Raw genomic sequence first — 24400 nt, forward strand, 5'->3', positions numbered from 1 at the left:
TACATAGTATATTTAGTATCGTAATCTTTCAATGTGCATTTTGTTGTTGTGTATTTTGGAATTGAAACTGTGTAAAGATTCTCTTGTGCCAGTTATTACTCATATTTGTAATCTTTCATTGCGTTCCGGAGTTTTTCCAGAGTCCTTCAAAATTGCCCTTATTCACCCAATTCATAAATCGGGAGACTTAGATCAAACCCGCAACTATCACCCTATATCTATCTTACCGGCACTATCTAAGATATTGGAAAAGGTTATCTATTTTAGACTTTCTAGTTTTCTCCGTAAAAATAATTTCTTCTCCAACCACCAGTATGGATTTCTCGGAGGTAAGTCGACAAATGACGCTGTAAATGACTTAATAAGCCACATTGTAGACAGTCTTGACAACAAGAAAACCTGTATTGGTATATTTCTGGACTTGGCTAAAACCTTTGACACTGTGTCTATCCCCATACTCCTCAAGAAACTTGAAAAAGCTCGTGTCAGAGGGTTGCCGCTGCAACTATTATCAAGTTACCTTACAAGTTACCTTACAAGACAGAAAGCAGGTTGTCAAGATTGGATACACAACTAGCTCTGAGTGTACAGTCACCTATGGTTTGCCCCAGGGTAGTGTACTAGGCCCCACGTTATTTCTGGTGTATATAAATGAGCTATGTAACATACCTCTATCCAACGACCATGTGGTAACCTTCGCTGATGATACGGCTTTCGTCTTTAGCGGCAGTGGCTGGATAAGCACTAAAAAATCAGCGGAAGCTGGCCTATCTAAAGTGATGGCATGGTTGAATGATAATGTTCTGAGTCTTAACCTAGATAAAACAAAGTTTCTTACGTTTTCCTTATACAAATCTTCGCAGCCAAAGGACCTGACCATAACAGCGCATACGTGCATCACCCGAGATAATGGAACTTGTAGCTGCAAACAAATAATAAGCGCTGCCACCGTTAAGTATCTAGGTGTTCACCTAGACAATCAGCTTAACTGGAAGCATCATATTAAATTATTGTCCTCTCGTACACGCAAACTTATGGCTATATTCAAAAAGCTTCGCTCAATAGCTGACGAAGATGTCGTTAAAAAAGTTTATTATGCAATGTGCCAAATGCCAATCTATATTCAAAGAGCTCAAAGAGCGGTATTAAAAGTAATGATGGCTAAGCCCATATATTATCCCACTACTGCTCTTTACACAGAATGCAAAATACTATCAATTAGAAAGCTCTTCATACTACACTGTGTTCTTGCTTATCACAAGCAGACGAACTGGCATGAAATAAAATTTGAAAAAAGGCGCAGGGATAAAAAAATAATAATTTACCGTTTGTCCGCACTGCAGCTGCAGAACGATTCTGTGTTTTTTTGAGCCCACTCCTGTATAATAAAATTAATAAAATATTAAACGTTCGTACTTTGACCTTATCCGATTTGAAAAATAAAATAATCATCTTTTTACTTACCTTATCGTACAGCGAGACCGAAGACTTCATGAAAGTTTAATACGCATAAATACTTATAAAGAACCGCATATTGATATTGATATTGAAATATTTTACACACTCATCCACTCAATCTCTCAAATAGGGGAACATCACACACACACACACACACGAACACACAAACTGCATGCCCGAAATGTTATTTTTAACCTCAATTAGTTCTTAATGATTCTCTATTTTATATATTTATGTAATAGTATATAAGTTAAATTAACAATACTGGCTAAGTCTGGAGAGGAAGGCGTCAATCGTCCTAGCACAGGTAGATATATTCCTAGTTGAGGCGATCGTCGTGTCTAAATTGTTTTTGTTTGTATGTATTGTTTCTAAATAAACGATTTTTATTTATTTATTTATTTATGTTGGTATTGCAGATATCTATTGAATAAAGATGAGAAATACGATCATTAACGATTTAATTCATACTTTTATTACGTTTAATTAGTTTTGTACGTTATTGTTCTGAGCGAGCTCTGTTTTGTTGATGCGGCCCAGATTCGAGTTGACACTGTTTTGAAATCAATATTTTAATTGCGAAGAGAAACACGAGAAACAAAACCTTGTGCTTAATTCCGAATAATCAGATATTTATCAGCCAACTAGCCGCCTTGATCGAGAGCCTTCAATATCGCTTACGGACCGTTCACTACGAAAATTATTTAATATTTTAACCGCAATATCGTATTTACATCACAATAATAAGTAAAGGTATGAGAGCTCTATTAAAAAATAAAAATATGTGTCACGAACTTTGGGAATATTCGTAGGTAAACATGTCGAATTATTTTTCATACAAAAGACATCAACGGGATTTTGAGCTGCGGCATGTTAACATCTGCGGCCAACCATTTTTTTATTTAATATGCTTCATTATTTATAAATAAATAATATAAATGTGTAATTATTATGGTAAAATGTATTATATTTTTACGATAATTTAAAGACTCTACTTCAATAAGCTAATTTTAGAAAACAGTCTAGAATATAAGAAATAAATTAATTAATTTGGGTATATCCAAGTTATTTAAGTTTAAGAAAAGTTAATCAACGTAATCACTATTGTATTTGATGAAATAACAATTAGACAAAAACATCACAATTGTTTTTACACAATTAGCAAACGGAAAAACCATTAGTTTTCAACTGAATTTAACAATTACAATTTTCAATTCTATTGATTTTGTTAATTACGACAGAGGGTCGATGAACTCGCCGGGTGATCCCAGGTGTCAGGTGACATTCAGTAAGTGACATCCGTTAACTTCTATTTCATTTACCTCAATTTTCATTAAAAACAAACGCCGTATTAAAATAGTGTTTGTACCTACCTATAATTATTATATTTATCTTTTTTTATTGTCGTAATTCGTATGGATGTAAACAGTAGGCGGGTGTACATAGCAACATATCCCATAGCTGTGTTAAATCGATATAATTTATGGAGTATATAGTATATTTTCAATCAACTACATACAAAGAAATGAGAAGGTTCTCGATTCGACTGTTTTTTGTGTTTTTTACAACAGAACTTTTAAATGGGTAAACCGATATTGATGATTATTTTTTTATTCGAAAGCTCTCCGATTGATCCCATTTTAATTTTGTTTTGTTCTGACCGTTTAAAGGCGGTTTTGTATGTTAAAAATTAATTATCAACTTTTCAGGAGGAGTCAATGTCAAACGCGGCGCTCCGCTGGTCGGCCCGCGCGGGCGCAGTAGCGCGCCGCTGCGAGCGTTACTCAACTCCTTTCGCTTTCAGTGACTCACTGACCGCATAATACTCAGATGCGTATTCATTATAACCGACTTTGCTCTCGTTTCAATTGTATGGAAATTGGAAACCGGTAGAGCTCCTGATTACGATTATTATTTCGTCTTGTTAATTGCATTTTAAAAAATCCGCAATATTAGTTTCTTGTAGTAGTTTTACTAATAACACATATTAAATTATTTAAATAAAAAATATATTTTCAGACAATTTTCTTTAATTTTTATATACACAATATATTTTCTTTCAGATGGAATGATAGTCACGTTTAAGATTTGACGTGATTGTTTTTCTCGCTTTGTTTAATCACATAGTACTGATTTTATCTTCATTTCATGTCAATTTTATGAAGGGAAAAAGTGCGGTTTGAAGCAGGACTTTATATGGCGGAAGCCATTTAAATTTTTGTTAGTAGATGTCAATTTTTTTATCCAACTAAAGCCAGTTTCTGACCGCTCGTAAACACATTACCTTGTGACATAATCCTTGAAGCATAATTATAACATATTTGGGAACTATTTAATGATTTCAACATTTCATTATAAAATTTGGTGGCATTATATTAGAATATTTAATTAATTTATTGATTTAATTTATTTACAACTTTGGTATGCAATTATCTTCAACAAACAACATTAGCATTGCTTCAAGACAGGCAAATAGATTGTTTGCACGCTAATTATATTTTCAGTTGAACATAATTATATGTTTGTATAACTGTACTGCGCGAGCGGTTGCGCTAAGCGCCGTTTCGATGATAATTTTCGATAAAAACAGCTATCAATCATTGACTTCTAAACGTTTATTACATTTTACGTTTAATTAAAAAGGTTAATGTATCGCTACGAATACACAAAAGGTCAAACAAAATGAGGTGGCTAAAAGATGATGTATGGACATTTAAATATTATTAGATTTACGAGTGAAGGCTATTTCAATAAATATATTTCATAATTACTTCACATAAAGACAAAAATATGCATTAAAGCCTCAGTTTATTGCACATAATTGCAGAGCATACAAACCGAATAACATAATTTAATGACCTCTGCTTCGCCGTTTACTCGTTTAATGTTATATATCCACATTGCGTTGTTCATAATTATCGTGAACTATTTACGAGGTGAAAGGAAATTGGCGATTTTAAACTTGAATATTTTGTAATTTCATTTAATATATGTAATTGTATCGCGCAAGGTTGACAACTTCTCTTAATTCGATTTAAAGTAGGTACATACAGACGATAATACACAAAATACAAATAAGGCATTATCATTCTTTGCAGAATGAAAATATTGACATGCAAGCGTATGTAGGGCATTATACTGGTTCATGATAAAAAATAACAACTTGCGTAACCGATATTTTTTATTCGGATTCTGACGTGTGACCAGTTCCTGATCAACTTGTCAAGTCCTAAAGTTAGCGAGTAAATTGATGTGTAACAATCATAATATGCTAATGCGACCTTCATCACCACTTACAAACAGTAAGCAGTAATTACAAATTTATTTTATTTTATTTTAAGATAAAAAATTACAACCTTCAAATTATGTAGCATTTTTTAATAACTTTTTTTGGTTTTAATATTAGTAAAAATTAAAATGTTTCTTACTATGCAATGTTTTATATCATGTAAAAAATAATTAATTTTTACACAAAATTATTTTAAACTTGTAGTTTTTAAGGTATGACACAGACAAAAAGAACCAGAATTATTATTAAAACAATTGTTAAAACAAGACACTTGCTTTTTCAAGAATGGCATTCTATTATGTTTTTGGTATAATTGAGATTATCGTTTAATAATTAATATATTTGTTGTTTTTGTTGAATTAAAAAAGACGATGTATATAACATGTTTAAATTATTTTATTATTGAACGAACTAGTTACCGCGCCCACTCGACAACCAGTACGACCTAGTTTCAGACAATATTAACTTAAATATCAGAATATTATGCCATTTGAAATTATGTCATTGAATCGCAGCTTTAAAGATATTTCGGTAACGCGTAGCTAAGGTCAATGATATTATGTTTAATTTATTTCTTACAATAATTTTCGAATATTTAGAACTTTAGAGTATTTATCAATAAATCAGCGATATTTGTTTACAGCTCTACTTTTTCTCTACTTTATAGTGTATAAAAATATACTAATACTTGTAGATACTTAGATAAGTATTGCATTGAATGTCTAATTTCGTAACGTAGATAACCGTAAAGTTTATAATCGCGAATATTAATCTCCTGTTGAAACATATTACTTCGTAACACGTTAAAGAGGTTACTTTTTGCGCGTGACTCTATTATTTTCATGAAATAGCCTAATTGACTTCTTTATGAGCTATCCAGTAAAAACTTCGTTTGTATAACAATATATAAAATATGTAGTTTTCCTAGCATATGCACTTTATATTATTTATTATTTTATTAGAATTGTTTTTCCTAAACAGAGGAAAGGAATTGAAGTTTCTTCTATTTATTTATATCTATTATCATACATAACATAATATTAACCCGCATCTGGATTAAAAAGACCTCATTTACTTATATCCATAGCAACCATCAACTGGTTGCTATGGATATAAGTAAATAAAAGGAAGTCAATTCACTTTCGTATTGATTCGCTTAACCTCGCCTCTACGGTATTGCAAGTTGCGACACAATGTGACAGATTTACCGTATTCTCCAACTTTATAAGCTTTATGAAGTCACGGAAGCTCGAACTGTGCCACATGGGTCGTGTGTCAGTGATCCCGCAGGCTGGCGTGTGTGCAGCTGTGTGCGGCTGTGTGCGTCTGTGTGCGTTTGTGTGCGCGAGAAAGTGCTCTTAGTGACGCAATGAGTGACGTAACAGAACGTGCAGTTATAGTCTAGCTCCTTCTGAACACTCAATTTGTAATTAATTTAGAAATGCACTAATTATTACATTTTGTAATTATTTGCAACATTGTATTGTCTATACTTATGTGCCACATTTCATCAAAAGAAGCTTAAACGTTGAAGAAATAAATATTCCTCGTATTTCGTGAAAAAATTGTACCTAAATATATATATTAAGCAACAAAACACAGCGAAAGAGTAACTATTTAAATATGTTTATATTAAATTCAGGTAGTTGATATGAATTTTGCATTCCGGTCGCGTAATTAAGTTTATTGCCTTACTTGGCCGTAATTACCTGTTGTCGGACATCAGCATTCAGCACTTATGTAACATGCTGCCTGTCCTCATGACCGACTCCTGCGCCGCGCAGTGCGCATCCAATACAACTATTTATTTAATATTTATTGGTCATTATTGACGCGCTGGATCACATTTACTTGCTTCGTATTGAAGTGAATAATCATAGTCGTACAGACCATTTGTTTTTCCGTTAATGAAATAAATAACTAGACGAGAATAAGCTTTGTTCAGTAAATGGTGTTTGAAAAGGTACATTCTATAAAAGACGATTGAATAAAATAATTGAACTAACCAACAATATTGTGCTCAGTTCAATCAACGAGAACGTGAGCATTCTCCGTCTATTACTCATTTCTCTCGTAATAAGCTGTACATTACGTCTCGATTACATCAATTACGCCGACATCGTATAAAACACGAATCGTCTATTCTTGTCCTACATAGTATTCATATAAAGCACAAGCCGTATAAGAGGAGGAACGAATTTCAAACACGAGTGCGAAATGCAAAGAGGCCGCATTACATTGGTGGTCGAAGATGCACACAAGGTCAGGGTCGCGGCGCGTGTGTGTGTCCGCACAGCGCGTGTGTGCGTGTGTGCTCTCACGACCATAGATATAATACACTACGACATGAACAGTTAAATTGTATGTCATTAAGGTTTATCTACATCTGCATTGTGCCAACAAGTTCACGACCGCGTAGACCTTACGAGTTCACGGTATTTGAATGAATGAGATCTCGTCAGCTAATTCTATATCTCTGTAAATGGAATTATCATTTTCGCATTCTCGCAACATGCTCTAAATTTTAAAATATTCATAACGCGCGGGTTATAATTAAGTTTCGAAATCGATATCCATAAACTGTCTAGATAGACAACGATTTTTCCTAATAGGTTTGAACTAAGGTCTTTAAAATGCTGTATACAGTGAAGGATGAAGCAACAATCCGTAAGGCTGCATTAGAACACGATGCCCTTATACAAATCACCTGTTACGTCGAGTGTAGAGTCGCACGCGTCGCTAATGGCGAGGCTAACGGTCAAAGGTCAGAGTTGAGTCTCCTGCATAAAGTAACCGCGAAGAGCTTGCGACAGCCGTTTCTGTCTTAGGATTTGAACAAAAACACCTGACTGGCGCACGATCCGTTGCACAAACCGTCTGGAACGTTCTGTTACAGTTTCAGTTATTGTTCGGAACGTGCGCGATGAAGTGAGCTTTAAATAAATGCTCTTTTCATAAATATTGGAATTTACATTATGAAGAATTGTTTCATTATATAACAGCTTGACACACAAAATTAGACGCTATTATTTAAGTTTAACAGGGCGAGTAATTTCGACTGAAATACGAAACTAGATTATTTAACCAATTATGATTTAAAAAAGTGGTAAATATAGAAATCTTTAAAATATTTTCATAACGTTATCAAAGAAAATATTATCAAAAACAGAAAATGATAAAAAGTCTAAGTCGTTAATTTTCAAATACGATTTTTTTGAATTCTTTAAAATTACAGAATTTCACAGCAATAAGTTATGGATTCATGCTCATGAAATATTTTTTTTTTTTTTTTATTGGTAATATTGAAGCGCTTGACCACAATCTCAACGCGCTTCCCTAGAAGGTACCTGTTCACTCTACGCTTGAAGACCCCCATATTGTACTCGTCGGGGAAAACAGACTCAGGAAGCATGTTCCAGTCCCTCGCGGTTCGGATAAAGAATGTGGAACCGAACCGCTTAGTCCGGGTACATGGAACGTCCACCATATGGCGATGCCTCGACGATCGATGGAAGAACGGGGATGGCGGAACGAGAAATAAATAAATACCATTATTCACATATTTTAAACGAGGATATGTCAGTTATTGTACCCATCGAATTCTTATTCCGTACCAGTTGAGGCTCTATGATGTAGAGGCGGCGGCGCAGGCGCGGCGAGGTCGGGTCAACACACAAGATACAAGAGTACGTCCCCGGAGTTACCCAACCCGCTGAGCTCACATCCTCTACCTAATTTATCACGCGTTCAATTTTGTTACGGCTTCACGTTTCCGTTTGTACCGTCACATGTACGTAATGGCAAATATAAAAAAATCTATTAAAAAAACTGGCAAAAAAGACTTCCTCGTTATAATCAGATTAGTCAATATTTTCAGATAAAAATCTGTTTTCATAATAGTTAAGGAAATAACGAAGTTTTTAAACGAATACGCAGTTACATAACTTAGCATAATATTAGTGTTTGACAAGTGAATGAAGAAACACAAAAATATGCGTCGGCTATATGAAGCAACGTGCGTGATGCAAGAATTATTGAGGAAGTTTCGCGTTATTCGTACGAGAGATGCAAATGGTGCAGCGTTGGGTAACCGCCCGCGCGGGCCGCACGCAACGCGCCCGGGGGTGAGGCGCCGCCCCACGCCACATCCCGGAGGGGGTGTTGTCTTGAATGAAATGATTACGATTTTGCGACTAGGATATACATGTTCATGGACGATGTTGTTACAGTACAGTATTGTAATTATTGTTATCGGTGGAAAATCGCAGTAAATAAATAAAGCAAATATGTAGATAGTCGGGTTATGTCAGAGCTGCGGTGGCCGGCGCAGGCGCGTCCCGCGTGTTTGGGAATGTCGGCGTTTATTACGCAAATTACATCACGCATGTATATTTTTGTGTAAATACATATTACATCTTATCTTCATCGTAACTATAATCTGAGAATTTCAAATACAAACAAACATTGAAATAATAATATTTCAATGTTTGTTTGTATTATTTATTATATTCTATATAATATATAGGTAGTTAATTACATTAATTCAAAATTTGTACCCGTGACGTCTTTGGTTTTTCAAATTTCCTAACAACGGTCTGCATCCCTATGAGGTTTTGGGCTTAAGTCTTTTAATTACATAGTGATTGAGTTAATGCAATAAAGTCGAATTTTCTACACAGTCAAATGCTTTAGAGAAGTCAAAAAAAAGATAGAAAATCCTCATCCGCCCTCTACGTACTATGTATAAGCTATTATGTATTGCTTACTAACAAATTTGATGGATTCTAATCATTGGTAACAAAATCATTCTAAAATGTTTTCCCTTCATTTATAGTGTAAATGGACATTTAAATGTATTTAATAATATTTTTTCAAACTGGTTTTACATTAAATTTTAAGTAATTAAACATTGAAGTGCGCATTTTGGGTTTTCCAGAATTTAATTTTAATAATTTATGCTTAAAATATTATAATTCATATATAAAATATTGATTTAACAGTCGCGATTAATTAAGGATCATCTTACAAAGCTAGTTTTTACTACATATAAAAATTCAAGCAGTTTTTTTAACTATTCAATCGCCATCTTATCTTTCGCATCGTTAATGTCCATTTATATTATGCAAATGCCATAATGAGTATAACTACTTATAATGGTGTAAAAAAGTAATAACGCCAAGGACACACTCCTAAATACGTCGTGTGAAGGATTACTTATTTAATTTTATTTCAATAAATTGTTCACACGAGTCTCTATCAATCGTGAAAATTAGTAAAAAATTTCAACCTTGTGTAGACTGAATGAAAATAAAGCGTAATTTACACGTGCGCATGCATGTAGTAATCAATATCTTGAGAAATCATAACTTTTTACGAGCGGTTATTAGCTGGGTCCACACCGGCCGATCCAGTGATCCCGCGATCCGCGATCCAGGATCGCGGGGCATGGATCGTGGATCATGTTAGGCCGATCCACTTTAAAAACTTGCGATCCAAAATATGCGCTCCAAGTGATCCTAAGGCGATCCGTGATTCAGCCAGTCTAACTCTTGTACGATATGGAGTCACACGTACAACGGCGGCGTCTTGCTGTTGCAGCAGTAACTTTTATTATACTGAAATGTTTGCGCAAAAAATCAAAAAAAAGAAATCGACGGTTTTGGGTGAAACAACTTTACAAAAATCGATTGGAATCTGGGACTCAGCTGTACGCAGAGTTAGTTACAGATGAAGTGGAACACAATTTTGCAAGAATGAATGCTATTCAATTTGAGATATTCGACTTTCTGAGATGTCCATGGTGAGGTGGATCGCGCGATCCAACACAACCGTCCACACCGCGCGCATCACGCAACTGAGGCACCTTTGAAGCGGGTACAAAAACCGCCCGCTAACGGATCGCACGAGGTAGGGATCGCGCGCGGCAAAACGCGTGCATGGATCGCGCGCGGCACGTCCACACCGCCCGCATCTTTGGATCGCGCGCCTGCCGCGCGCGATCGGATCGCGGTGGATCGGCCGGTGTGGACCCAGCTATTGACAATACACTCCAAGCAACAAACGCTCTACAATTCCACAATGCAAACTATTTGTGACGCCGTTTACACAGTAACTTGTTAATATAATATGTGTATTATGTTTTCCGATGCTTATCGTTTGTCGATGTAAATCAAACAATGGTGTGAAACACGTATAACATAGATAATGAGCTAACTGTGGATCATTAAGTTTATATTTAGCGATTTGTTTAGATGTTTAGCGTTCGATGGCGGATCCCCATCTAAATCCCCACTAAACATTCACACTCAATGTCGTCATTTTACAACTAAATCTAATAAATAAACCGATAATTGTTATGTCCTGTATTCTAGGTAATTGAGAATTTTCGCTGCGGTTTTATAGTTTGCGCGTTTCAAGCTAATTCATTTTATGAATATTTATTTAAACAGCTTTATAAGAAAGGAAAAGAACCGAGTAATCTGTTTCTAGTCAACAGTCGGTACGATACAATTAGACCGTGAATCGGTTTTTTATCAGTCAAGAATACGAATTTATTAAATAATTTTTATAAGTAAGAACTTGCAAAAATGTAAAGGAAATGTAGATTTGTGAAATCGTTCAATGTAAAATATTATAATAACTACTTTGGACACCATTAATAGTTTGCTTACTGAACCTTAATCTTATAAACATTCAAATTTTTGTTATAAAAAAAAATAGAACTAAATATTTCTAGCTTTACGTTTTTAAAACTAAAATTAGTTCTAGCTGATTATATGAATTAAATTTCCCTTAAGTTTAGACAAGGAAAATCGTCCATTTCGCAAGGCAGTCAGTATGCGAGCGGCGTGTTGTTGGCCAACGCTCGCGAAGGATACCCTAATGGCGACCGCCGACTGCACACGTGCGAACCCGCACTCAATGGTTATGGCCGCTCTATTAATAGTTAACTAAATTGTACGTAGTAAGTTCTACTTCACTCACGTGTTCCAACAAAAACAAATATAAGCTACGCAAAAATGAATAGAGTTTAATAACTTTATTTAGCTTGTTGAATGTTTAAAGGGTATGTGCATTAAATACAGGATGAAATTCCAATAACAATTGAGTCATGAGCAGAACCTTCGAAATAATATAAGGAAATCCCCAAATGTATGTACTTGTGAGTCTGGGTGCGTAAGGTTCGCCAAAAACAAATGAGTCAAATGAAGTTTGGCTCGCATATTAGAATATATTTTGTTTATGTGATGATAATATGTGAATTCAAAGGTATTAAGTAACTAGTTTATATACATTATAGAGAGATGAGGTGAATTGCATATTTGACCCAATCATATAAATTGTCCACTTTAATGATGTAAGTATAATCAAATGGAGTTACTCTTTAAATAATACTTTAACGACCTCATTATAATATCGTGCATGCAAATAGTTTCTCTATTTTGTCGGTGTCTTCTTTTACAATCCTTAATAAGCTTGTAAACGATTTTACAAAACCCGAGCGCACAAAATGAGGCGCTATTAATTTCGCAACGTTACGGTTAAGGCGAACAATTTGCTACATTTTGAAAGCATTTGTTTAAACTTACATTACCGTGATTATTGCGGTCGTGTGTAACACGTACATATATAGTAATCACGGATTGCTTAGCAAGCCATTAGACAAACGATTAAAGGTATGTATTTGTCTGTATTTTCCTAAAAACGTAAGCTAGAATGCTTACGTTTTTAGGAAAATACAGGTGGTAGAGCAAAAATTGAAGAGTTGCTCTATATTTTAAGAGAACTGTTCTTCTCTACATAATATGTTTTACATACAAATTGATTTGTATACATTCGGTAAGGATTCCACGAGCGGTCGTAGACAATGTGTGATCCTGCCGTGTTGCAAGCGGGTTATGCAAGCGAACGTTTGTTTCTTTAATCGAACTGTAATCGAATATCAGCTCGCATAGAAAGGTGCAGTTATGTAAGTCGGAACTGAACCAGCGACGCGGCCGTCGCGACCGTCCGCGTGACGCGTCGTACACTTTGTTTATTTTGATACTACGATAGTCAGATAACATCAGCTGGCAATTGCGACTTATAATTAACCTATTGATTATTATTAAGAGCAACGCGAAAAGTGAGCGAGATTTACGATTGCGTGTTTTATTACAACTCTATCGAAATTTCTTAATGTCATAATTTTCCATTACCTTGAGGAAATTATGACGGATGGATATTTTAGAATTTTTTAGAGACCAATATATTTTAAAAAATGTATTTTAATAGCAAGTACAGGGAATTTTTTTAGACTTTGACAATTACTTTAAGAATTGATTGTGACATAGTCATTATAGAGTGCAAGTAACCGACGAGCAAATAGATGTTAGCTTTATAAGTTTCCCTGTTCCAGTTTAGACTTTAGATCATCGAATGGCGCACATTAGTTGTATAGAAAGTAAGTAATGCATTTTCACGGGTTACGGGATAGTCCAGTCATTTCGTCCGAAAAAAAGGCAAATAAAAGAAAGTGAATGAACTAATTTTTTTTATATGTTGTAGGGGATACCTAGAAAAGCTTAACTAGAGTTTTTCGACAAGATTTCCTATGAGCTTTCGTCGCCATCTTGAAAAAGGGATAAAATTGGTTTTTCGGCAATAACCCGGCTATCCGATGAAATTCGGAAATCACTTATTTAAGACACTTTTTGTTCCTTTTTTTATGCTCTACAATTAAGTCCTGACCATTTTTACCGTATCGTGCATCGTTATCGAGATATCGATCGATAAAGTAAAAAAAATGTGTGCGTGTACTAGTGTACACACGTACGAAGTGAAACTTCTTTATGACCTTATTTTTCAAAAAATAATTTACTATATGCAACTTTACAGAAATGCGTCGAATCACGCGTGGTAGGGATAAGAAAAAGATGACGCGTAACGGAAAAATGTCACGCGTAACGAAAAAATGTTACACTCAATTTTTTTCCAACCCCGATAAAGAAGTTTCACTTCAAAAATTCAGGACACATTTTTCGTTTTTTGCTTTTTTTTTTGTTTAGGACATAATAATATTTAAAACTTAATTGTAGAACATAAAAAAAGGAACAAAAAGCGTCTTATAAGTGATTTCCGAATTTCATCGGATAGCCGAGTTATTGCCGAAAAACAAATTTTACCCCTTTTTTTTAAGATGGCGGCGAAAGCTCATAGGAAATCTTGGTCGAAAAACTCAAGTTAAGCTTTTCTAGGTATCCCCTACAATATATCAAAAAATTAGATGCGCAAATTCACTTTCTTTTTTAAATGTATATAATGACTGGACTAGGAAGCAGAGCCGCGGCGCAGTGCTCTCTTGCAACGACTCTCGCAATATCGCTTTCCAGCGCGACTCGAATCGCGATAATCGAATGTTCCACCAATCATCGGTTTCATATCGATTCTATCCTTGACCTCCGAATTACGTTTGTCTCGCAAAACCAATTTGGCTTCTGAATTGAAAACGTTCATGCTATGTTTGAGTAATTGTCGACTGAAAAGATCGATCTGAACAACACGCTTCAGCTGTAAGGCCAACGCCTTTTGTAACTTTGACACATTTTCTCTACTTTTTATCGCTAGATGCTCGTTTAAACAATGTTATTCTATCGTCTTATAATATTTGTCAAAGTTTATTATAAAAAGCGATGTTTATTTCGATGGCTTTTGACCTCAGGTCATAAGTCACATATTATATACGACCGTGACCTTCGACCTGAAACATGACAATTGCAGAAAGTGTGAAGAAAATAAAAGGTTGAAAAGTAAAATGTAGGTTACAGCGATAAAAGGTCGCTCATTATGTAAGCTGACGTGACGACATACTGGGAAGCCACCGCACGAAGTGACCACATTTGCATACAAACGTTTTTTTTATCTAAACACTAAAAGACGCAGTATTTGCATGTTCCACGATCGATTGTTTGACTATTCATTAGTTAGTGAGAACCGACTTCGACGGCGACGGCATGCTATACTTTGCACTTAGAACCGATCACTTAGTCACTATCCTAGCTGATTCGGCCACTGCTTAGCGAAATAGTTAGAAAGGGTCCCGTCGACCTCGACGCAAACACACCACAAATTACTTACTAAATACACAAAATATAAATATATTGAACCGACGATCTTTTGACTTTTCCTTCAGGATCAACAACTTCACATTTCGTATCATGTTATAAAAATAGTAATTACTTACTCGTAAATATAACACTCAAGTAAACAAAAAATAACTATGAAACTATCGATAAGGATTTAAAGAGATCCTTACCGACGGCTAGTTCGAACACTCGACTCCGATAGGAAATGTGGTGTTCTAAATAGAGTTGTTGTGGTCAAAACGTCGTCGGTTGTGCAAGCGCGGTACGTACCGGGCGGCGTCGGCACGGAGCTGTGGACGCGTGTGATCGTGGCAGTCGCGGGACACCGAGTGAGGCAGCGTGCGCGCAGCAGCCGACACCTTCCAGCCTCCACACCCCGCCGCACCCCCCGCGCCCCGCGCCCTGCGCCCCGCCGCCCGCCGGCCACCAGCCACCAGCCATCAGCCACCCTAAGAACTGTGACTAAAGCTTTCAAAGTTTCATGTTCGAAGGCACTCGATACAGGTGTACCCATTGGGCAATAGAGCGGTAGGAATGCTAGTGGTTTGTTAGGCGCCATGCGTTTGTTTTGGTTTTTTGTAACAGCCTTTGTACAAGCTCAGCTAAGACAACCGTGAGAAGGTATAAAATAGTAAAAGTTGATATTGCATTCCATTAATTCCTCGTTCATAGCTATGATAACGGATTCGGGATGTTCACGATTGCTCGAAAGGACAGCTCTACAATTTGTCGCAAAGAGTAGTATTACGAGTCCATTACAGTAATATGAAAATTACCTGTTAGTTGATAAATTGATTTTTTATGAATAAAAATTTTATAAGGGACCACTACTTGAAATATAAAAAATCGAATTAAAATTGGAGTAACAAGACTTTCGAGCATTTTAGGCTCCCCTAGAATCCAGAGCATGGATAGATCTCAGCTATATATTGAGAATATCTAATCCAATTTTAAACTACATATATTGAGTGAATGCGAGCTTATCGTTATTTTTTTAAAAGGCACTTAAATATAGATACTTCAAGATAAGAGAGAGAGAGAGATTTTAAGTAAAAAAGATAATCTCCTACATTTCAGTTGCGATCTAATTGTAATTGAAATATCCAATAACCATTGTATCTATACATGCGGTAGATGTATTGTGTCATTATAGGTGTCGCTTTAATGATAATCTAACTATTGTACCTTTTATAAAGTGATTCATCACTAATGTTTATGTCAAATTATTATCCTATTGGATATTGAAAACTAAAGCAAGATATTATAACGAAAAACACGATAATGCGACCACGTAAGGAATTTCGTGACCATTTGGTAGGACATGACACATTGTTAAACAATAAGAGGACTTAGCTTTTAATTTGTAACACAGGACATATCTGTTATTCTACTACAAATCAAACTTATTGTACATGAAATGGATTGTCTTATCAAAATATGTTGCACGAAAAGGTAAAGTTCTCAGTAAAATTAAAGTGTTTTTAATTTGCTCCAATAAATGTGGTACACCTTGAATAGCCGGTTTCGACCTTTCAGGCATATTTCATAAATTGCGAACACACGCGTAAATGGCGAAAGGTTGTACAAATTATTGATAAATCTCGGCCTTTTTACTGCTCTCAATTACCTGACATTTGCTACGGAACTTTACAGGTAGTCGGAGAGTCGTTGAAGTCTTTGCCTCTCTTATTAAATCTAAATCCTTTTATGTGTACCATCACGTCAGGCATAACTGCCACCTTATTACTAAGAAATACACTATAGTTAATATGTATATCATAATTCCAGAGTAGCATGCACAAAAAATATCAATATTATTAATTTGTTCGGTTGATTAAGCTTTTTGCTCGCCGCCCGGTTCCGGTCGCTCTAATGCGTCTCATGGATTTACTTAACTTTACAAGTTTTTTATAAGTACATCTTACCTCTGTTTTTGTACACTAAGCGGTTAAATTATTTTCTCATTTTCCCCAAACTTCAATGCCATTTACAATATAATTGACGTAATAGCAAACGGAAGCTGTTTACTGCGTTATTTATAATTCAATAAAATTATAGCTTATAGGTATGATTCCACAAACAGAGGGAATTTTAAAATAATATTACTTTGCTATAAATAATGTATTCGGTTCATAATTCAGCATTACATTATAAAACTTACAAATAAAGAGCATGCAAATAGTTTAATATAGAGTTGCAAAATCGCAACGGAGCCATTTTATGATATGATTTTTGTATCTGGATCCAGAAAGTTTTCGCAATATCTATAGGTTCACCGAAAAATAGCATTTCCATGAGAGTTTTACTGTAAAGGGGCGAATAAATCATAAGTTCATAATTTTTTAAATGTGTATGTAAAAGGGCGGCAAATCGCAATGCTCTTAACATTGCCATACATCTCACTTCACCAGCTTCATTGCTGTAGAAAGTGGGTGGAGTGCTGTTATCACATCATCAATGTTATAGTGTACTGAACAGCAGCAGAAGGGAGCAGGCGGCGGCGGGCGGGGGGCGCGGCGCGGGCGGCGGCGGGAGAGCGGACTCGTGGGCGGAGCGGGACAGGGGACAGGGATGAACTAGTTTCGCAATAGTTTTTCATTGACTAGTCACCGACTGATAGCAACTAATAGCGCTTAAAATTTTAAATGTAAAAGGTCAAGTGGCGAAGGTGAAGTTATAGTTTTTAAGAAGGATTTGTAGGTCTAGGTTAAAACTGGAAATTTTAATTAATCGGACTCAAATCGTAGCTTTAATAAATTAGAATTTCGTAACGATTGTGAGGCAATAGGCAAAATTTTTATTATATAATATTTAAATAGTATACACATTAACAAAGGTCCAACCTTACGAACTGAATGTGTTTCGCGTAAAGATCCCTGTAGTATGCAAATATTTTGAGCAACAAATTGTTGAATATATTCATGATGTAACCTGAGAACTATACCGATAATCTGACGATTAATTATAAATTTCAAACGCAACACTGGGTTCAATCTTAAATTACTAATTCGTTTTCCAGTCTATCAAACATAAACGTTGGAACGTTGAGTGTGCTGTACCGAGTTAGTATTGACATACGACTTTTGAAAACAACCTTAAAAAACTAAGTTTTTATAAATCAACATGACATTTTAAGAATAAAAAATAAATTAAAATTATTCAAGGGCATAATATTTAAATTGTTATCATTAGTAATCATTGAACCGGGTCAAATATTTTTTTTGTTTATTAATAGACATATTTTACATTTATTGTGTCTGTAAATAATTAATTTATATGCAAGAATGGTGAGTATAAACGAAAATAAAGTATAAACCGTGCAAAATTATAATCATAATAATATAATAATAATAATATAATAATATATTATAATCAATAGCTACACAAATGAAGTATGTACTTTCAGAAATCCTTATGCTAATGTGGGGTAGCATCAAAATAGTGTAAAATGTATTATAATATAGCTTAATACATATTTTTCTATTTTCAGTTTCATAACGCACCTTTTATTTTAACTTTATTGGAAATAGGTTCTTATATTCGAATATTTTTTAGTTTAATGACGTAATTTTTTTTTCTGTAAGATAAAATGAAAATGAAAATTTTATTTGTCAGAATTGCGGTTACAAAGTTTTTATAAGAAAATTACGTCCGCAAAATTCGCCAATAAATTGGTATACAAATATATTTTTTTATTCTAGATAGGGAAGCGCTTGACCACAATCTCGCCTGATGGAAAGCTAAGATGGTACGCGCTTCCCTAGTTCACTCTTCGAATGTTTATTTATATTATGTGATTTTATAATGTAAATTATAAATACAGGGTATTTTTTGAAAGAGTAGGTACCCAAGTTTTTTTTTAATGTTTAGGTTTCTATTTAAATAAAAACTATATAATATGTAATTATTAATGTTTAGAAAAAAATACTTCCTTCATTCCAAAAATAAAGAACTCGTGGAAATTGCGGAATAAAATACGTACTCGTATCATAATAATATGTTTGTGTGCGTCAAGTGTTATTTTAGTAATAAACACAGTTGACAGATACATAGTAATAAATGACTGCGCGTAAGATTTTTTTTCAATAAATCATCATTTTAAAATAATTAATTTGATTGATTTTAATAATTTGACAATTTTATAACATTATTTAGGTATAGGATATCATAAAAAAATCCCTGTACCTATAAGAACTCAAAGTTTCATTAGTAAGAGTTTTTATCGGAAAAAAATAATTCTGAAATCAACTTCTCGGGTGGCTATTAGACCTTTAACTTTTTTAGCAATACGGATAATTAATGATAAATTGTATGATATTTACACAAAAAATATTATTTTAATTAACACCATCGGCCAGATGTTAAAAGTGTGCGTTCACACTTTGCGCGGCAAAGTAAATTTAACATTCTCTATTACAATAGATAAATTAGATATGACTTGTATACTATTTAGCAAACTTAAATTCAAATGTTGCTGCTGTTGCCACAGACCAATGTTTCGTTATGAAATAGAAACGTTAAAATGTGTTCAACGACCCTTTAATAACTTCAATGGTTAGGGCGTCGGAGGGGTCGGCGGGGTCGGCGGGGTGCGGAGTGGGGTTGGGGGTTCCAAGGGTGAAGGCTGCGCGTGACAACGTTGATTATGGTCAAAATCATTATCGTTTACAAGTGTCGAATAATGATGAGGTTTCATTGCATGCGAAAAGCGGATAGGTGTTATTATCTATTTATCAGAATTTGTTTAACCCTAGAACCACAACATTGGGTCATGGGTGACCCCACGCACACGTATTTTTATTTTAATTTAGCGATTTTTGCACCTACAATATTGTGCATCTAGGTACCTTCCGTAATTGGTAATCAGTGGCCCATGACGCATGGCGGGGTGCACACGCCCATTAGGTTCGGAGATATAGCAGTTTGGGGTCGCCCGCGACCCGTGTTGTGGTTATCGAAACTATTTTTTTGTGATTATTTTTGTGTGATTTCACGTTTATTTCACGAATAGTCTTTCAATATGGCCTCAACGTCACGAGCCCTTGAAAGTAATGAAATTGAGCAACTTTTGGAGGAATATGAAGGTGAAACCTCCAGTTTTTCGGACGAAGATGGATCTGAAACTGCAAAAAATGAACACTCCGATGAAGATGATTTGTTTGATGTTGAATCTGGATCAGATGATGATGATGTTCTTCTGTCTGATTTCTGTATGGGCAAAAATGGTTATACTTGACGAAGAACTCCGTTCACTGTTCCTAATACACGCACTGCAAGTAGAAACATCGTGATAAATCAACCTGGTCCTAAAGGTATCGCACGCGACGCAAAAACCGAGTTAGAAGCGTGGAATCTTTTTTTTTCCAGACTAAATATTGGTTATTATTGTGATGCATACCAATGCACAAATTGACAGACTTTCTGAAACCATAAAAGAGAGTCATTCTAAGACAACAGTAAGAAAAACACGAAGGTGGCCGCTAAGATTTTACTACGGCATGCTTGATGCTGGAGGTGTAAATTCCTATGTAATACTCAAGGCAAACATTCGCAGGAGTAAACTGAAAAGGAACTACTTTCTAAGAAACCTAATCCTTCAATTAGTACAGCCCTACGTGAAACGCTGCCTTGATGAGGTCAAAAATTTGCCCCAATTTCTTAAAGTGATAATGCTTCATGTTTTGGGAGTAGATGACTAAAACAGTGCTCAGGTAGCTCAAGCTCGATCAACTTCAAGTTCCCACTGCTATTTATGCACTAGAGCCAAAGATAGGAAGGGCAGAGAGAAATGTGTAAAGTGCTCCAAAAAAAATATGTGCACAACACAGGTTACCTATTTGTCACTATTGTATCTAGATTTTCAGATTTGTACTAATTTTTTTTCCCTTAAACATTCCATTAATATCCAAAAAACCTTGTAATAATTGTTTAAATTTATTAAAGTTTAATATTTTGTAAGTAATCATTTTTTTATTTTGGGGTCACCCAGGACCCATGTTGTGGTTCATTTAATTAAATTTGGATGTTGTAGTTCTAGGGTTAATATAATATTACCTATAACATGGATGGATTTAAAATTGAACTAACTTATGACACACAAGGACTATGATGAATTGACAAATTCAAATTCAAATTATTTTCTTCCATAAATTATTAAGTTCTTCATTATTTTTAACTAGTTTATGGTAACATATTTTTTTATTTACATTACTATTAATAAAAAAATGATATATCAAAAGTAATGTCTGTCATAAGGCGGGGCCACACAGAGCGAGCAGCCTCGCGAACAAATATTAACTGCGCGAAGCAGCTCACTCTGTGCGGAACCCTCTATCACTATCTACATCAAAACTGCTTAGTTAATTTGATATTTAGATGTATTATGAACTATTCAGAGGGAACGAAGGTCATTCCTAAAAGGGAAGGTGGTACTTTTTTAGTGTAGCTACAGCTCTATAGCTACCAGATAATGTTGCTTTAAACCGATTGATCATTGATGTAATTGTTTTTGTGTTTGATGGGAAATTGTAGTCCCATTTAATACCATATGGAGTAGTACCTGTATACACAGGAAAGTCTGTGACATTTTTTGAATAAAATAATTATGTTACTCTACATTACTCGAAGGGAGTTTAAATTGGATGGGCAGCGGTAAGTAATACGCGAGCGAAGTCGCAAGGAAAAAGCTACTGGATAGACTCAGGTATTATTATTTTTAAAGATGCGTATTAGATAATTTATTATTTTTATTTCAGATTTTAATTAGATAATCCACTAACTAGATAGCGGCTGTCATTTTGGATGACAAAGTGTTCTATCAATCGTCGCGCTCCCGCTCGCGCGCCCGCCCTCGCGCCCGCTCCGCCCGCGCGCGGCTGCGGTGCGGCGGCCAACGTACTGCCTTGGCTTAGTTTTCACCGAGTGGTCGTAAAACAAAAACCAGATTTGTCATAGTCCGTGTGGGCCCTGTGTAGGTAGGTACGTAGCTTAGACTCGCCCAAAATATATACTCTACGATTTATATGGTCCGTCATTTACCTTCAATCCTAATGTTAAGTAATTCATGAAAATTACTACAGGTAATAGATAATAATTTTACATTCTACGAGAATTCATAACAAAAGTTATATAAAGTAATAAATAATTTCGAAAATTATATCTAGGCCAATGCTAATTTTATTTTATAAAATAATATTTCATTAAGTTAAACGTGTAGCATTTACGTTAAAATATAAAGCTGCTCATTTAATAAACATTTTCTTATGTACATTATTAGTAGTAGCTTCTAGTATTCTTCACCAATTAGGAAATAATAATTTACATCTAAATATCCCCACTCTGAATTATCGGACGGTTCTAAGAAAATTGAAGAGTCTAGATAAACGGAAGGGAGCAGGTCCCGACGGAATACCTCCAGTGTTCATTGTGGAGTGTGCGGAGCAGTTGGCATGGCCCGTCTTAAAAATATACAACAAATCACTGTCTTCAGGTGTATTTCCAACTAAATGGAAGTTTGCTAAAGTCGTTCCAATACATAAAACTGGTTCTTCCGAATTAATCAAGAACTACAGACCCATATCCATATTGTCATCCTTCGGTAAAATATTGGAATGCTTAATTTGCCCATTATTGCAGAACCATCTCAAGCAATTCTTTAGTTTTAGTCAACACGGATTCTTGCCATCTCGGTCCACTACGACTAACTTAGTGGATTTTTGTGAAAGTCTGTCTAGTTCCCTAGATCAGTCGATGTTATTTATACCGATTTCAGTAAAGCTTTTGACAAGGTTTCACACATACTATTATTGAAAAAGTTACACATATATGGAATCTCAGGTCAGTTCTTACAATGGTTTAATTCTTACTTGTCCAAGCGGAGTTTTTATGTAGTTGTCAATGGCTTTCGCTCTACAATACACAATATTAATTCTGGGGTTCCTCAAGGATCGCATTTAGGCCCAATATTATTTAACACCTTCGTTAACGATATACCTGACCTGTTATCTTTCTCAGTAAGTTTTATGTACGCTGACGATCTTAAGTTTTGCAGAACAATCAACTCAATCGATGATTGTTACAAACTACAAAGTGACATAGACAAGCTTGTTGATTGGTGCAACTGTAATAAAATGGACCTTAATCCTAAAAAATGCTTCTTAGTAAGATTTTCACGCAAGATAAATCTGATACGCCACAATTATCTTATAAAATCTGAGATTGTCCAAGAGCAAGAGCAAATAAGAGACTTAGGTATCATTTTCGATAATAAATTAACTTTCGTCCCACATATACACCATATTGTTACACGTGCGGCCAAAATTTTGGGCTTTTTGATTCGCAACATGAAAGGTCTACAAAACGCTACATCAAAGATATCTTTATTTAACAGCCTAGTCCGTAGCATTTTGGAATATGGCTCCGTGGTCTGGAGACCACACTATGCGTGTCATTCCTTACGTGTGGAAAGGATCCAAAGAAGATTTTTATTGCACCTAGTCTTTACAAGTGGTAAATCAAAGAAACAGCTACCGTCTTATAAAAAACAACTTTCTTTTTTTAAAATGACTTCTTTGGATAATCGTAGAGTTATGCTAGACGTCCTTTTTGTATCAAAATTGTTTAATAACAAAATCGATTGTCCTCAAATACTGCAAAGACTCAACATAAGAGTGCCTTCTAGGTACCCACGTAAGGTTTTGCTACCACTCTGTCCTCCTCTTCGCAGAACTGTCTCGGGCCGTAATTCTCCAGTTCCAAGATTTTGTAATACTATTAATAAACACTGTGAGCTTTTCGACATTTTTTCGGACTCCCCCAGCAAACTCCGTAAAATTTTTCAAGATTTTTCTTTTAATGGATGATGTTTAACTGTATATGCATATTTTTTTTTTCTGTTTTTATTAATTTTCTTTTTTTTATGTACTTAAAAAATAAACTGGTTTAACGTTTTTGCATGCTGTGTTTGCCAGTAAGTGTTTGTTACATTAACCATGTTTGTTTATTTTGTGTATCTAAACTTTTGTAAAAATGTAAAAATGTAAACAAACGTTGGTAAACCAATAAATAAATAAATAAATAAATAAATAAATAAATTATTAGGGTTTCTTGACATATAGCGCAGTGAGGACACTTTGGATCTGGGGTAATGCCGAAAATTTGTGAATATCGCTCCTGAGGATCGTTTTATTATAAGTATCGTGTAAGTATTGTATTGATAATAATAGCATTCATATTTTGGTATAAAATCACATTATTGGATAAACCCCGTCATATTATGTAATTACCCGAATGCACCTTATTATCATTTAAATCCTATCGAATCAACATAAGACCTCGTGTATTGTATTATGGCAAATAAATCACATAGTACATATGATAATGTTGGAATACTAGCCAAAACTGGACACATACTTTTTAAGTGTTACGGTGACATACCTAACTATGATCTCTGAATAGCTCTGTTATAGTCATACATTCACTTAAATGCAGTTCTCGGATTTAAAATTACTCAGCGGACTAACCGCGTAAC

General features: G+C 34.9%; 1 protein-coding gene across 2 annotated transcripts in view; it reads right to left on the reverse strand.

Annotated features, from left to right (window-relative positions):
* Nucleotides 1–15272, reverse strand: part of LOC149479679 (uncharacterized) — a 36459-nt gene extending 21187 nt beyond the window's left edge. The window contains exon 1 of one of the 2 annotated variants that reach the window (XM_089708085.1): nucleotides 15142–15272. The gene's annotated coding sequence lies outside the window, so the exon portion shown is untranslated. The remainder of the gene's footprint in view (nucleotides 1–15141) is intronic. The other variant, XM_089708086.1, reaches the window with a different exon arrangement.
* Between the last annotated feature and the right edge of the window lie 9128 nt (nucleotides 15273–24400).

This window comes from Colias philodice, chromosome 20 (assembly GCF_061535455.1).
Source record: "Colias philodice isolate Cphi_HAF_F1 chromosome 20, ilColPhil1 Martin Lab GWU primary, whole genome shotgun sequence".
Classification (NCBI taxonomy): Eukaryota; Metazoa; Arthropoda; class Insecta; order Lepidoptera; family Pieridae; genus Colias; species Colias philodice.